At 39.1% G+C, this 14,910-nt stretch overlaps 6 non-coding genes across 6 annotated transcripts; all 6 read right to left on the bottom strand.

Annotated features, from left to right (window-relative positions):
- Positions 1 to 5,630: 5,630 nt before the first annotated feature.
- On the bottom strand, positions 5,631 to 5,749 carry LOC142347655 (5S ribosomal RNA). The gene has a single exon (XR_012760636.1). It is a non-coding gene; the product is annotated as a 5S ribosomal RNA (ribosomal RNA).
- Positions 5,750 to 8,044: 2,295 nt separating this feature from the next.
- On the bottom strand, positions 8,045 to 8,163 carry LOC142347654 (5S ribosomal RNA). Its single transcript, XR_012760635.1, has one exon. It is a non-coding gene; the product is annotated as a 5S ribosomal RNA (ribosomal RNA).
- A 1,888-nt stretch (positions 8,164 to 10,051) lies between these two features.
- Positions 10,052 to 10,170, bottom strand: LOC142347653 (5S ribosomal RNA). Its single transcript, XR_012760634.1, has one exon. It is a non-coding gene; the product is annotated as a 5S ribosomal RNA (ribosomal RNA).
- A 1,325-nt stretch (positions 10,171 to 11,495) lies between these two features.
- On the bottom strand, positions 11,496 to 11,614 carry LOC142347652 (5S ribosomal RNA). Its single transcript, XR_012760633.1, has one exon. It is a non-coding gene; the product is annotated as a 5S ribosomal RNA (ribosomal RNA).
- A 1,324-nt stretch (positions 11,615 to 12,938) lies between these two features.
- Positions 12,939 to 13,057, bottom strand: LOC142347650 (5S ribosomal RNA). The gene has a single exon (XR_012760631.1). It is a non-coding gene; the product is annotated as a 5S ribosomal RNA (ribosomal RNA).
- A 1,324-nt stretch (positions 13,058 to 14,381) lies between these two features.
- On the bottom strand, positions 14,382 to 14,500 carry LOC142347649 (5S ribosomal RNA). The gene has a single exon (XR_012760630.1). It is a non-coding gene; the product is annotated as a 5S ribosomal RNA (ribosomal RNA).
- Positions 14,501 to 14,910: the final 410 nt, after the last annotated feature.

Below are 14,910 nucleotides of genomic sequence, written 5' to 3'. Positions count from 1 at the left end.
TCAATCACTCAAAAAGGCTTGTCGAAAGAAACCAACTCAAGCGAATTCCAGATCATGCAAATTATTCCTCCTTTTACGAAATCAATTATTTCAAACACAGGTTCTTTGAACAACGCCTATCTTCAGTGTGCTAAATCAATTCTGCACGAATTCCCGCAAGAAGCACGAAATCAAATAACAATCAGCAAAACATTCGCATACATAAGAGACAAAAGACTTCATTCGCTGACTGTTGTTTCACCACCAACTGTCAAAAAGCAATACCATTCGATTAGATCCAGAGGCCTAAATTTACTAGGCAAAACCGTTTTTCCTATGGGCAAACATTTCCTCAACACAGAAAAATCATTCTATCCTAGAAGATACAATATCAAATTCAGTAATCTCCCTTATGTTTGCACAGACACTGAAGCCCTGAAACTAATAGATCTTCCAGAGGGAATAGAACATAGCCCCGCAATTATTCGAATGAAAGACAACATAGGAGGCGATCTCATCTTCAATGGTTATGCAACACTGAGTGTGACAGTGAAAAACGCAACTGAAGAGGAAAGATTAAAAACTTGGTCATATGAAAATCGGATCGCAGAATTCAAAGAATGGAACAGCTTAGAGATCAAGTTCCATGCTCCCTCATTACATAACTGCAGTTACTGTTAAGAAAGCAAACTACAGTATCGGGGACACCATAAAGATTGGTGCTACTTATGGCAAAACGAGCTACAAAGAATCAAAAATGTGCAAAACATAAACAAAGAAACAAAGAATAATCGTGCTGAAAAACAGAAACCAACAAATTTTCATAAAGTTCCCGAAACTGAAACAATCAGTGACACCTCCTCTTGCAACTTGACCATAGATGAAGAGGAAGTGGAAGAAACTTATACAGAAGAAATTTGTAGTGGCACAACAGAAAATGCTACAGTCATAGAACAAGAAACAGAAAACGCTGACAAAACCTCAACCAACATACAAAACGCTGAATGTAATGATTCCGCCTATCTTAATACAGAGAAGTTTCAATCTTTAGAGCTTGATAATAGTGCTGTTCTCAAACAGTACAGACCAGGCGCCAAAAGGCCACTTAGTGAAACACAAAAACAACAAAACGCGCAAATCGCAAAACACTTCTTGAACGATCAGTGGATTAAGAAGAAAAATCAGTTCGAACAAAACAAAAATGATTGAGCACAAAGTTTTCTGTTTGAATTCATGTGGCCTTAAGAGCCCGAAAAAATTCTTCGCAATAATCGAAAAATGCTACAAATTAGCTAGCGGAACTTTATTCATTTTGTGTATCCAAGAATCGAAAATTCCAGCTCTATCTCGTTCACACGAAACAGTTCTCGAGCAATACAAATTACGCTATCATCTAGTGCCTGCAATAAATTGCAGTGGAGGTTTAGTTACAGTTTGGAGTGAAGAACTAAAAACTGATAATCGAATACTGCAATCACGAGATCACTCTGGAATTAATTTTACGGAACTCAATCTAACTGTATTCAATGTATATCTGAATACAAGCTTCTATTGTGAAAAGTTGAAGCAATTAAGCTCAAATCTCTCGAAACTCAACACGGAACGATCTATTGTTTTAGCGGGGGATTTTAATGCTTTCAGTCATGATTCGCGAAACACATCAACTGCTCTTCGAAGCGTAGACGATAGAGTTAAGCGATTTGTAAAGCTCCAAACGGTTACAGAGCATGCTCTACTATTTGATGCAGTGGTAGAACTGGACGTACTTGATTTCACACACTATGACAAAAGAACATCGTCTTTTTCACGAATAGACTATTTTTTTACAAACCAAACCCAGTACAGCGAAATGAAAGTACATCGGAGCAATTTCTCAGATCACATGCTGTTAGAACTAAGCAACAAAAGCGAAGAAAAAGAACGAGGCCAAAGCTTTTGGAAAATGAACGATGCTATTTTATTTCCAAACAAAGAGTACATCAAAACAGAAATAGAAGCATTTGGAATGAACTGTTTGACACATGAAAGTTATGAAGAGCTGAAGTGCCACATACGTGATGTCTGCCAAGCCTTAGCTATTAATAAATCAAAAATCTTAAGCTCGCAAATGAAAAACATCCTGGCCGAAGAGAAAAGGCTGAGAGAACAAATACAAAATCATGACTCCAATGAAAAAAATTTAAAACGATATAATGATACAGTCTCGAAAATAAATGCGTATGACAACAACAAACAAAAAGATCAGTTCATCCACTTCAAGAAATTGACCCAATCATGCGAACTTGGAAACGCGAAAGACTTGAAAACTTGGGCAAAGCAAAAAAACAACACGAACAATATTACTTCACTTAGGGTTGGTGCAAGTGTTACAACAAATCAGGAAGAAATCATCAAAGTCTTTGAAAACCATTTTTCACAGCTTTACAAAAGCTAGAAAAAAGGCTCTTTTGAGATTTTTCTTGACCATTTGAACGAGTGCAAAAACGAAGCAACAAATGATGTAAATGAAATCACCATAGATGAAGTATTGAAAGCAATTAACAAACTCAATGCAAAGAGCTCACCGGGTTCGGATGGAATAACCTCAAACTTTTACAAGATTTTTAAGAGAGAAATGGCCCCATTGCTACAAAGCGTTTTCAACAATATTGTTCGAACTAAAAAAGTCCCTGAAAGCCAAAATATTGCAATCTTAAAACTTCTGCCTAAAACTGATAATCCGAGAACTGTTGATGAATTTAGACCTATAAGCTTGCTGAACACTGACCTCAAAATTCTATCACACATTCTATCTGCCAGAATCATAATAGATCTTGAAGACATAATAGGCCAACATCAGCATGCATACTTGAGCAAAAGACAAATCCATATAGCATTAAATAAAGTTCGAAAAGCCCATAAGCAACTAAATAACAGCAAATGCCTTGTGAATCTGGATTTTTCAAAAGCTTTTGACAAAGTAGACAGAGATTACATCTTCGCCCTTCTCGATAAAATTGGCATTGATCAATACACAAAATCTGCCATCAGAACAGTTTACAATGAAACGAAAGCAATTATTGAAATCAATGGCTACCTTTCCAAAACAATTGTACTACAACGCGGAGTTAGGCAAGGTTGTCCCCTTTCAGCTTTACTTTTCATACTTGCTGTTGAGCCCTTGCTTTGCTGTATAGACAACTCACCACATATTAAAGGATTCACCAGCTCAAAAACAGTGGCTTGTGCAGACGACATTACTTGCTCAATACGCATATCATCGATTAAAGGACTATTTGACACTGTCAAAGATTTTTGCGATTGCACTCAACTAGAAATCAACGTCAAAAAGAGTGAGATCCTGTCAACGAGAGACATAGCTTTCTATAAAACTGTACGTGTAACAAAAATCCTGGGCATTAAATTCTTTACTGATAAATCATCAACAAACTTACTTGATCTCATCAAAACACAAATTGCCATTTACATGCGCTTCATTTCTCGATCGAAAACTTTAAAAGCCAAGAGACAAATCATTGAAACTTTTATCCTTCCAAAGTTCCTGTATTATTCAAGACACACGGACACAACAGTAAATATTCTGACGAATGTTCAAAAACTCATCAACAATCTACTAAAAACTGGTGACAAAATGGAAATTAGAAGTGAAGTTCTTTACCAATCTGTTGCTGTGGGCGGTATCTCTCTTCCACATATTACATCAAAAATAATCTCAGCAAAACTGATAGACGAAATTAACTCATCAAACGAGAACGATGTTTCCTTTCCAAATGACTTAACAATTTTCTTAAAATCTTTAAAGCTCAAAGTCTCTCAAACTGACAACAGTATCCTTCTGTTTAAGAACAACATCGAAACTTCCCTGAGACTTGACAAAGCCTTAAGAACAAGTGAGATTTACTGGTATGTCATTGCTCAAGTTTTTCCAACAAGTTTTATCGAGGACCGCTTAAACAAATCCGTCATAAAGTACAATTGTTCAACGAAAGAATTAACTCTCTTTAGCAAAAATATCTGGAAATTTTACAAACTTTTGCCACAACAACAAAATCTTTTATATCGCCTTGCCTTCAATTGTCTTGTTGACAAACAGATTAGATGGATGAAAAATTTTTCAGAGTCACCAATTGCAGCTATTGCGAAAAAGAGTTTGAAACATCGGAACATTTAATTCTCAAATGCGAACAATTATCTGGAGCGAGAAGTACCCTAAGGCTGAATAGTTGGCGCGACGTCTTTGTAAATATGAAAGTTGAAACTCTTAGATTTACGGCAAGTGTCCTAAATGGATCCTGGCAAGAAACCCCTGAACAAACAAAAAACTATTTGAATTTTGTACTTAATTTGTAAAGCTTCAACAATAAAATCTGATAAATTTTCCTTGTAAATACCAACTGTAACGATTCATCAATGAAACCTGCTGAATTATTTCAACATCATTGTAAATAACAACTGTAAATAATAGCATCTGAATTTATTATTTAAAAGCCTAATGGTTGTGATAAACTTATTAAATAGGTAAGTATCAACTCTATTTGATAAGTTTTATTTGAATGCACTCTGCGTTAGCGGAGTGCAGCCTAAAGAATGGAACTCAGCGATTTGCACTAACTTATAAGTTAGATTAATAAAGGGAAATTTTACAATTATTATTGATGTTTCCGAGACAGTTCCAAATATCAAATATACAGTAAATGCAAGCAGGGGAACTATTAGAATGGCCTTTACAAGTATATGGGGTGTGTTTGGAGCAATGGTTATTGCTGAAATTGTCATTTACAAAAAGTATCCGCGCTCGATGAGGCTTAACTTTTTCGATCACCGAACTTTGTTTTGGCCACCAAATCGTCAATTTTAGTCCGAAATGGCTCATTTTTTGTGGGCATGCTCCACTTGAGCCATAGTTGGGGCTAAAACAAAAAAATCTGGCACAGCGAACCATTTTGGACAAGTTTTTACCAATTTCCAAAAAAGTATCCGCGCTCGATGAGGCTTAACTTTTTCGATCACCGAACTTTGTTTTGGCCACCAAATCGTCAATTTTAGTCCGAAATGGCTCATTTTTTGTGGGCATGCTCCACTTGAGCCATAGTTGGGGCTAAAACAAAAAAATCTGGCACAGCGAACCATTTTGGACAAGTTTTCACCAATTTCCAAAAAAGTATCCGCGCTCGATGAGGCTTAACTTTTTCGATCACCGAACTTTGTTTTGGCCACCAAATCGTCAATTTTAGTCCGAAATGGCTCATTTTTTGTGGGCATGCTCCACTTGAGCCATAGTTGGGGCTAAAACAAAAAAAATCTGGCACAGCGAACCATTTTGGACAAGTTTTCACTAATTTCCAAAAAAGTATCCGCGCTCGATGAGGCTTAACTTTTTCGATCACCGAACTTTGTTTTGGCCACCAAATCGTCAATTTTAGTCCGAAATGGCTCATTTTTTGTGAGCATGCTCCACTTGAGCCATAGTTGGGGCTAAAACAAAAAAATCTGGCACAGCGAACCATTTTGGACAAGTTTTCACCAATTTCCAAAAAAGTATCCGCGCTCGATGAGGCTTAACTTTTTCGATCACCGAGGCTTTTTGAGGCTCTAAAATGTGTAAATATCGAATAAAAGTATTCTATGAGGTTTGAATACTCAAAAGAAAAAGCCTACAACACCTGGTGTTCCCAAGCGGTCACCCATCCAAGTACTAACCAGGCCCAATGTTGCTTAACTTCGGTGATCGGACGAGAACCGGTGCATTCAACATGGTATGGTCGTAGGCATTTGTGTAAGTGGTAGCGAATTTATATACAACAGTATTGTATTGTAGTCCTATATTCATATACAGGATCACTTTAACTCGCCGCCTTGCGGTTTGCAAAATAGTCACTTAATACATGCAATTTTAGCCACGTTTGTGTTATAATTTATGCAATTCGTAGCCATACAGTGTATTATGACCAACGCACAAACTTTTTGCTTCCAACCATCCACAATACAGTAGAACGGCCCCAAAACAAGGGAGAGATGAATTGGGTCGGAGGAACCTGTTCGACCGGACATTGAACCGGAGGCATGACTTCAGTGGGTTTAGGCCGGTACTTGGGAAAATCATAGCTCAATTGCTTTTCGCCTAATTGTTGTGAATCGGACGAGAACCGGTGCATTCAACATGGTATGGTCGTAGGCATTTGCGTAAGTGGGAGCGAATTTATATACAACAGTATTGTTTTGTAGTCCTATATTCATATACAGGATCACTTTAACTGGCCGCCTTGCGGTTTGCAACATAGTCACTTAATACATGCAATTTTAGCCACGGTTGTGTTATAATTTATGCAATTCGTAGCCATACAGTGTATTATGACCAACGCACAAACTTTTTGCTTCCAACCATCCACAATACAGTGGAACGGCCCCAAAACAAGGGAGAGATGAATTGGGTCCGAGGAACCTGTTCAACCGGACATTGAACCGGAAGCATGACTTCAGTGGGTTTAGGTCGGTAATTGGGAAAATCAGTGGCGAATTGCTTTTAGCCTAATTGTTGTGATAAACTTATTAAATAGGTAAGTATCAACTCTATTTGATAAGTTTTATTTGAATGCACTCTGCGTTAGCGGAGTGCAGCCTAAAGAATGGAACTCAGCGATTTGCACTAACTTAAAAGTTAGATTAATAAAGGGAAATTTTACAATTAGTATTGATGTTTCCGAGACAGTTCCAAATATCAAATATACAGTAAACGCAAGCAGGGGAACTATTAGAATGGCCTTTACAAGTATATGGGGTGTGTTTGGAGCAAGGGTTATTGCTGAAATTGTCATTTACAAAAAGTATCCGCGCTCGATGAGGCTTAACTTTTTCGATCACCGAACTTTGTTTTGGCCACCAAATCGTCAATTTTAGTCCGAAATGGCTCATTTTTTGTGGGCATGCTCCACTTGAGCCATAGTTGGGGCTAAAACAAAAAAATCTGGCACAGCGAACCATTTTGGACAGGTTTTTACCAATTTCCAAAAAAGTATCCGCGCTCGATGAGGCTTAACTTTTTCGATCACCGAACTTTGTTTTGGTCACCAAATCGTCAATTTTAGTCCGAATTGGCTCATTTTTTGTGGGCATGCTCCACTTGAGCCATAGTTTGGGATAAAACAAAAAAATCTGGCACAGCGAATCATTTCGGACAGGTTTTTACCGATTTCCAAAAAAGTATCCGCGCTCGATGAGGCTTAACTTTTTCGATCACCGAACTTTGTTTTGGTCACCAAATCGTCAATTTTAGTCCAAATTGGCTCATTTTTGTGGGCATGCTCCACTTGAGCCATAGTTTGGGATAAAACAAAAAAATCTGGCACAGCGAATCATTTTGGACAAGTTTTTACCGATTTCCAAAAAAGTATCCGCGCTCGATGAGGCTTAACTTTTTCGATCACCGAACTTTGTTTTGGCCACCAAATCGTCAATTTTAGTCCGAAATGGCTCATTTTTTGTGGGCATGCTCCACTTGAGCCATAGTTGGGGCTAAAACAAAAAAATCTGGCACAGCGAACCATTTTGGACAAGTTTTCACCAATTTCCAAAAAAAGTATCCGCGCTCGATGAGGCTTAACTTTTTCGATCACCGAACTTTGTTTTGGCCACCAAATCGTCAATTTTAGTCCGAAATGGCTCATTTTTTGTGGGCATGCTCCACTTGAGCCATAGTTGGGGCTAAAACAAAAAAATCTGGCACAGCGAACCATTTTGGACAAGTTTTCACCAATTTCCAAAAAAGTATCCGCGCTCGATGAGGCTTAACTTTTTCGATCACCGAACTTTGTTTTGGCCACCAAATCGTCAATTTTAGTCCGAAATGGCTCATTTTTTGTGGGCATGCTCCACTTGAGCCATAGTTGGGGCTAAAACAAAAAAATCTGGCACAGCGAACCATTTTGGACAAGTTTTCACCAATTTCCAAAAAAGTATCCGCGCTCGATGAGGCTTAACTTTTTCGATCACCGAGGCTTTTTGAGGCTCTAAAATGTGTAAATATCGAATAAAAGTATTCTATGAGGTTTGAATACTCAAAAGAAAAAGCCTACAACACCTGGTGTTCCCAAGCGGTCACCCATCCAAGTACTAACCAGGCCCAATGTTGCTTAACTTCGGTGATCGGACGAGAACCGGTGCATTCAACATGGTATGGTCGTAGGCATTTGCGTAAGTGGGAGCGAATTTATATACAACAGTATTGTTTTGTAGTCCTATATTCATATACAGGATCACTTTAACTGGCCGCCTTGCGGTTTGCAAAATAGTCACTTAATACATGCAATTTTAGCCACGGTTGTGTTATAATTTATGCAATTCGTAGCCATACAGTGTATCACGACCAACGCACAAACTTTTTGCTTCCAACCATCCACAATACAGTGGAACGGCCCCAAAACAAGGGAGAGATGAATTGGGTCCGAGGAACCTGTTCAACCGGACATTGAACCGGAAGCATGACTTCAGTGGGTTTAGGTCGGTAATTGGGAAAATCAGTGGCGAATTGCTTTTAGCCTAATTGTTGTGATAAACTTATTAAATAGGTAAGTATCAACTCTATTTGATAAGTTTTATTTGAATGCACTCTGCGTTAGCGGAGTGCAGCCTAAAGAATGGAACTCAGCGATTTGCACTAACTTAAAAGTTAGATTAATAAAGGGAAATTTTACAATTAGTATTGATGTTTCCGAGACAGTTCCAAATATCAAATATACAGTAAACGCAAGCAGGGGAACTATTAGAATGGCCTTTACAAGTATATGGGGTGTGTTTGGAGCAAGGGTTATTGCTGAAATTGTCATTTACAAAAAGTATCCGCGCTCGATGAGGCTTAACTTTTTCGATCACCGAACTTTGTTTTGGCCACCAAATCGTCAATTTTAGTCCGAAATGGCTCATTTTTTGTGGGCATGCTCCACTTGAGCCATAGTTGGGGCTAAAACAAAAAAATCTGGCACAGCGAACCATTTTGGACAGGTTTTTACCAATTTCCAAAAAAGTATCCGCGCTCGATGAGGCTTAACTTTTTCGATCACCGAACTTTGTTTTGGTCACCAAATCGTCAATTTTAGTCCGAATTGGCTCATTTTTTGTGGGCATGCTCCACTTGAGCCATAGTTTGGGATAAAACAAAAAAATCTGGCACAGCGAATCATTTCGGACAGGTTTTTACCGATTTCCAAAAAAGTATCCGCGCTCGATGAGGCTTAACTTTTTCGATCACCGAACTTTGTTTTGGTCACCAAATCGTCAATTTTAGTCCAAATTGGCTCATTTTTGTGGGCATGCTCCACTTGAGCCATAGTTTGGGATAAAACAAAAAAATCTGGCACAGCGAATCATTTTGGACAAGTTTTTACCGATTTCCAAAAAAGTATCCGCGCTCGATGAGGCTTAACTTTTTCGATCACCGAACTTTGTTTTGGCCACCAAATCGTCAATTTTAGTCCGAAATGGCTCATTTTTTGTGGGCATGCTCCACTTGAGCCATAGTTGGGGCTAAAACAAAAAAATCTGGCACAGCGAACCATTTTGGACAAGTTTTCACCAATTTCCAAAAAAAGTATCCGCGCTCGATGAGGCTTAACTTTTTCGATCACCGAACTTTGTTTTGGCCACCAAATCGTCAATTTTAGTCCGAAATGGCTCATTTTTTGTGGGCATGCTCCACTTGAGCCATAGTTGGGGCTAAAACAAAAAAATCTGGCACAGCGAACCATTTTGGACAAGTTTTCACCAATTTCCAAAAAAGTATCCGCGCTCGATGAGGCTTAACTTTTTCGATCACCGAACTTTGTTTTGGCCACCAAATCGTCAATTTTAGTCCGAAATGGCTCATTTTTTGTGGGCATGCTCCACTTGAGCCATAGTTGGGGCTAAAACAAAAAAATCTGGCACAGCGAACCATTTTGGACAAGTTTTCACCAATTTCCAAAAAAGTATCCGCGCTCGATGAGGCTTAACTTTTTCGATCACCGAGGCTTTTTGAGGCTCTAAAATGTGTAAATATCGAATAAAAGTATTCTATGAGGTTTGAATACTCAAAAGAAAAAGCCTACAACACCTGGTGTTCCCAAGCGGTCACCCATCCAAGTACTAACCAGGCCCAATGTTGCTTAACTTCGGTGATCGGACGAGAACCGGTGCATTCAACATGGTATGGTCGTAGGCATTTGCGTAAGTGGGAGCGAATTTATATACAACAGTATTGTTTTGTAGTCCTATATTCATATACAGGATCACTTTAACTGGCCGCCTTGCGGTTTGCAAAATAGTCACTTAATACATGCAATTTTAGCCACGGTTGTGTTATAATTTATGCAATTCGTAGCCATACAGTGTATTATGACCAACGCACAAACTTTTTGCTTCCAACCATCCACAATACAGTGGAACGGCCCCAAAACAAGGGAGAGATGAATTGGGTCCGAGGAACCTGTTCAACCGGACATTGAACCGGAAGCATGACTTCAGTGGGTTTAGGTCGGTAATTGGGAAAATCAGTGGCGAATTGCTTTTAGCATAATTGTTGTGATAAACTTATTAAATAGGTAAGTATCAACTCTATTTGATAAGTTTTATTTGAATTCACTCTGCGTTAGCGGAGTGCAGCCTAAAGAATGGAACTCAGCGATTTGCACTAACTTAAAAGTTAGATTAATAAAGGGAAATTTTACAATTAGTATTGATGTTTCCGAGACAGTTCCAAATATCAAATATACAGTAAACGCAAGCAGGGGAACTATTAGAATGGCCTTTACAAGTATATGGGGTGTGTTTGGAGCAATGGTTATTGCTGAAATTGTCATTTACAAAAAGTATCCGCGCTCGATGAGGCTTAACTTTTTCGATCACCGAACTTTGTTTTGGCCACCAAATCGTCAATTTTAGTCCGAAATGGCTCATTTTTTGTGGGCATGCTCCACTTGAGCCATAGTTGGGGCTAAAACAAAAAAATCTGGCACAGCGAACCATTTTGGACAAGTTTTCACCAATTTCCAAAAAAAGTATCCGCGCTCGATGAGGCTTAACTTTTTCGATCACCGAACTTTGTTTTGGCCACCAAATCGTCAATTTTAGTCCGAAATGGCTCATTTTTTGTGGGCATGCTCCACTTGAGCCATAGTTGGGGCTAAAACAAAAAAATCTGGCACAGCGAACCATTTTGGACAAGTTTTCACCAATTTCCAAAAAAGTATCCGCGCTCGATGATGCTTAACTTTTTCGATCACCGAACTTTGTTTTGGCCACCAAATCGTCAATTTTAGTCCGAAATGGCTCATTTTTTGTGGGCATGCTCCACTTGAGCCATAGTTGGGGCTAAAACAAAAAAATCTGGCACAGCGAACCATTTTGGACAAGTTTTCACCAATTTCCAAAAAAGTATCCGCGCTCGATGAGGCTTAACTTTTTCGATCACCGAGGCTTTTTGAGGCTCTAAAATGTGTAAATATCGAATAAAAGTATTCTATGAGGTTTGAATACTCAAAAGAAAAAGCCTACAACACCTGGTGTTCCCAAGCGGTCACCCATCCAAGTACTAACCAGGCCCAATGTTGCTTAACTTCGGTGATCGGACGAGAACCGGTGCATTCAACATGGTATGGTCGTAGGCATTTGCGTAAGTGGGAGCGAATTTATATACAACAGTATTGTTTTGTAGTCCTATATTCATATACAGGATCACTTTAACTGGCCGCCTTGCGCTTTGCAAAATAGTCACTTAATACATGCAATTTTAGCCACGGTTGTGTTATAATTTATGCAATTCGTAGCCATACAGTGTATTATGACCAACGCACAAACTTTTTGCTTCCAACCATCCACAATACAGTGGAACGGCCCCAAAACAAGGGAGAGATGAATTGGGTCCGAGGAACCTGTTCAACCGGACATTGAACCGGAAGCATGACTTCAGTGGGTTTAGGTCGGTAATTGGGAAAATCAGTGGCGAATTGCTTTTAGCATAATTGTTGTGATAAACTTATTAAATAGGTAAGTATCAACTCTATTTGATAAGTTTTATTTGAATTCACTCTGCGTTAGCGGAGTGCAGCCTAAAGAATGGAACTCAGCGATTTGCACTAACTTAAAAGTTAGATTAATAAAGGGAAATTTTACAATTAGTATTGATGTTTCCGAGACAGTTCCAAATATCAAATATACAGTAAACGCAAGCAGGGGAACTATTAGAATGGCCTTTACAAGTATATGGGGTGTGTTTGGAGCAATGGTTATTGCTGAAATTGTCATTTACAAAAAGTATCCGCGCTCGATGAGGCTTAACTTTTTCGATCACCGAACTTTGTTTTGGCCACCAAATCGTCAATTTTAGTCCGAAATGGCTCATTTTTTGTGGGCATGCTCCACTTGAGCCATAGTTGGGGCTAAAACAAAAAAATCTGGCACAGCGAACCATTTTGGACAGGTTTTTACCGATTTCCAAAAAAGTATCCGCGCTCGATGAGGCTTAACTTTTTCGATCACCGAACTTTGTTTTGGTCACCAAATCGTCAATTTTAGTCCGAATTGGCTCATTTTTTGTGGGCATGCTCCACTTGAGCCATAGTTTGGGATAAAACAAAAAAATCTGGCACAGCGAATCATTTCGGACAGGTTTTTACCGATTTCCAAAAAAGTATCCGCGCTCGATGAGGCTTAACTTTTTCGATCACCGAACTTTGTTTTGGCCACCAAATCGTCAATTTTAGTCCGAAATGGCTCATTTTTTGTGGGCATGCTCCACTTGAGCCATAGTTGGGGCTAAAACAAAAAAATCTGGCACAGCGAACCATTTTGGACAAGTTTTCACCAATTTCCTAAAAAGTATCCGCGCTCGATGAGGCTTAACTTTTTCGATCACCGAGGCTTTTTGAGGCTCTAAAATGTGTAAATATCGAATAAAAGTATTCTATGAGGTTTGGATACTCAAAAGAAAAAGCCTACAACACCTGGTGTTCCCAAGCGGTCACCCATCCAAGTACTAACCAGGCCCAATGTTGCTTAACTTCGGTGATCGGACGAGAACCGGTGCATTCAACATGGTATGGTCGTAGGCATTTGCGTAAGTGGGAGCGAATTTATATACAACAGTATTGTTTTGTAGTCCTATATTCATATACAGGATCACTTTAACTGGCCGCCTTGCGGTTTGCAAAATAGTCACTTAATACATGCAATTTTAGCCACGGTTGTGTTATAATTTATGCAATTCGTAGCCATACAGTGTATTATGACCAACGCACAAACTTTTTGCTTCCAACCATCCACAATACAGTGGAACGGCCCCAAAACAAGGGAGAGATGAATTGGGTCCGAGGAACCTGTTCAACCGGACATTGAACCGGAAGCATGACTTCAGTGGGTTTAGGTCGGTAATTGGGAAAATCAGTGGCGAATTGCTTTTAGCATAATTGTTGTGATAAACTTATTAAATAGGTAAGTATCAACTCTATTTGATAAGTTTTATTTGAATTCACTCTGCGTTAGCGGAGTGCAGCCTAAAGAATGGAACTCAGCGATTTGCACTAACTTAAAAGTTAGATTAATAAAGGGAAATTTTACAATTAGTATTGATGTTTCCGAGACAGTTCCAAATATCAAATATACAGTAAACGCAAGCAGGGGAACTATTAGAATGGCCTTTACAAGTATATGGGGTGTGTTTGGAGCAATGGTTATTGCTGAAATTGTCATTTACAAAAAGTATCCGCGCTCGATGAGGCTTAACTTTTTCGATCACCGAACTTTGTTTTGGCCACCAAATCGTCAATTTTAGTCCGAAATGGCTCATTTTTTGTGGGCATGCTCCACTTGAGCCATAGTTGGGGCTAAAACAAAAAAATCTGGCACAGCGAACCATTTTGGACAGGTTTTTACCGATTTCCAAAAAAGTATCCGCGCTCGATGAGGCTTAACTTTTTCGATCACCGAACTTTGTTTTGGTCACCAAATCGTCAATTTTAGTCCGAATTGGCTCATTTTTTGTGGGCATGCTCCACTTGAGCCATAGTTTGGGATAAAACAAAAAAATCTGGCACAGCGAATCATTTCGGACAGGTTTTTACCGATTTCCAAAAAAGTATCCGCGCTCGATGAGGCTTAACTTTTTCGATCACCGAACTTTGTTTTGGCCACCAAATCGTCAATTTTAGTCCGAAATGGCTCATTTTTTGTGGGCATGCTCCACTTGAGCCATAGTTGGGGCTAAAACAAAAAAATCTGGCACAGCGAACCATTTTGGACAAGTTTTCACCAATTTCCTAAAAAGTATCCGCGCTCGATGAGGCTTAACTTTTTCGATCACCGAGGCTTTTTGAGGCTCTAAAATGTGTAAATATCGAATAAAAGTATTCTATGAGGTTTGGATACTCAAAAGAAAAAGCCTACAACACCTGGTGTTCCCAAGCGGTCACCCATCCAAGTACTAACCAGGCCCAATGTTGCTTAACTTCGGTGATCGGACGAGAACCGGTGCATTCAACATGGTATGGTCGTAGGCATTTGCGTAAGTGGGAGCGAATTTATATACAACAGTATTGTTTTGTAGTCCTATATTCATATACAGGATCACTTTAACTGGCCGCCTTGCGGTTTGCAAAATAGTCACTTAATACATGCAATTTTAGCCACGGTTGTGTTATAATTTATGCAATTCGTAGCCATACAGTGTATTATGACCAACGCACAAACTTTTTGCTTCCAACCATCCACAATACAGTGGAACGGCCCCAAAACAAGGGAGAGATGAATTGGGTCCGAGGAACCTGTTCAACCGGACATTGAACCGGAAGCATGACTTCAGTGGGTTTAGGTCGGTAATTGGGAAAATCAGTGGCGAATTGCTTTTAGCCTAATTGTTGTGATAAACTTATTAAATAGGTAAGTATCAACTCTATTTGATAAGTTTTA

Source organism: Convolutriloba macropyga, chromosome 9 (genome assembly GCF_964194025.1).
Source record: "Convolutriloba macropyga chromosome 9, txConMacr16.3, whole genome shotgun sequence".
NCBI classification, from domain to species: Eukaryota; Metazoa; Xenacoelomorpha; order Acoela; family Convolutidae; genus Convolutriloba; species Convolutriloba macropyga.
The sequence above is the reverse complement of the archived record's forward strand: the minus strand, read 5'-3'. Positions and strand labels throughout refer to the sequence as shown.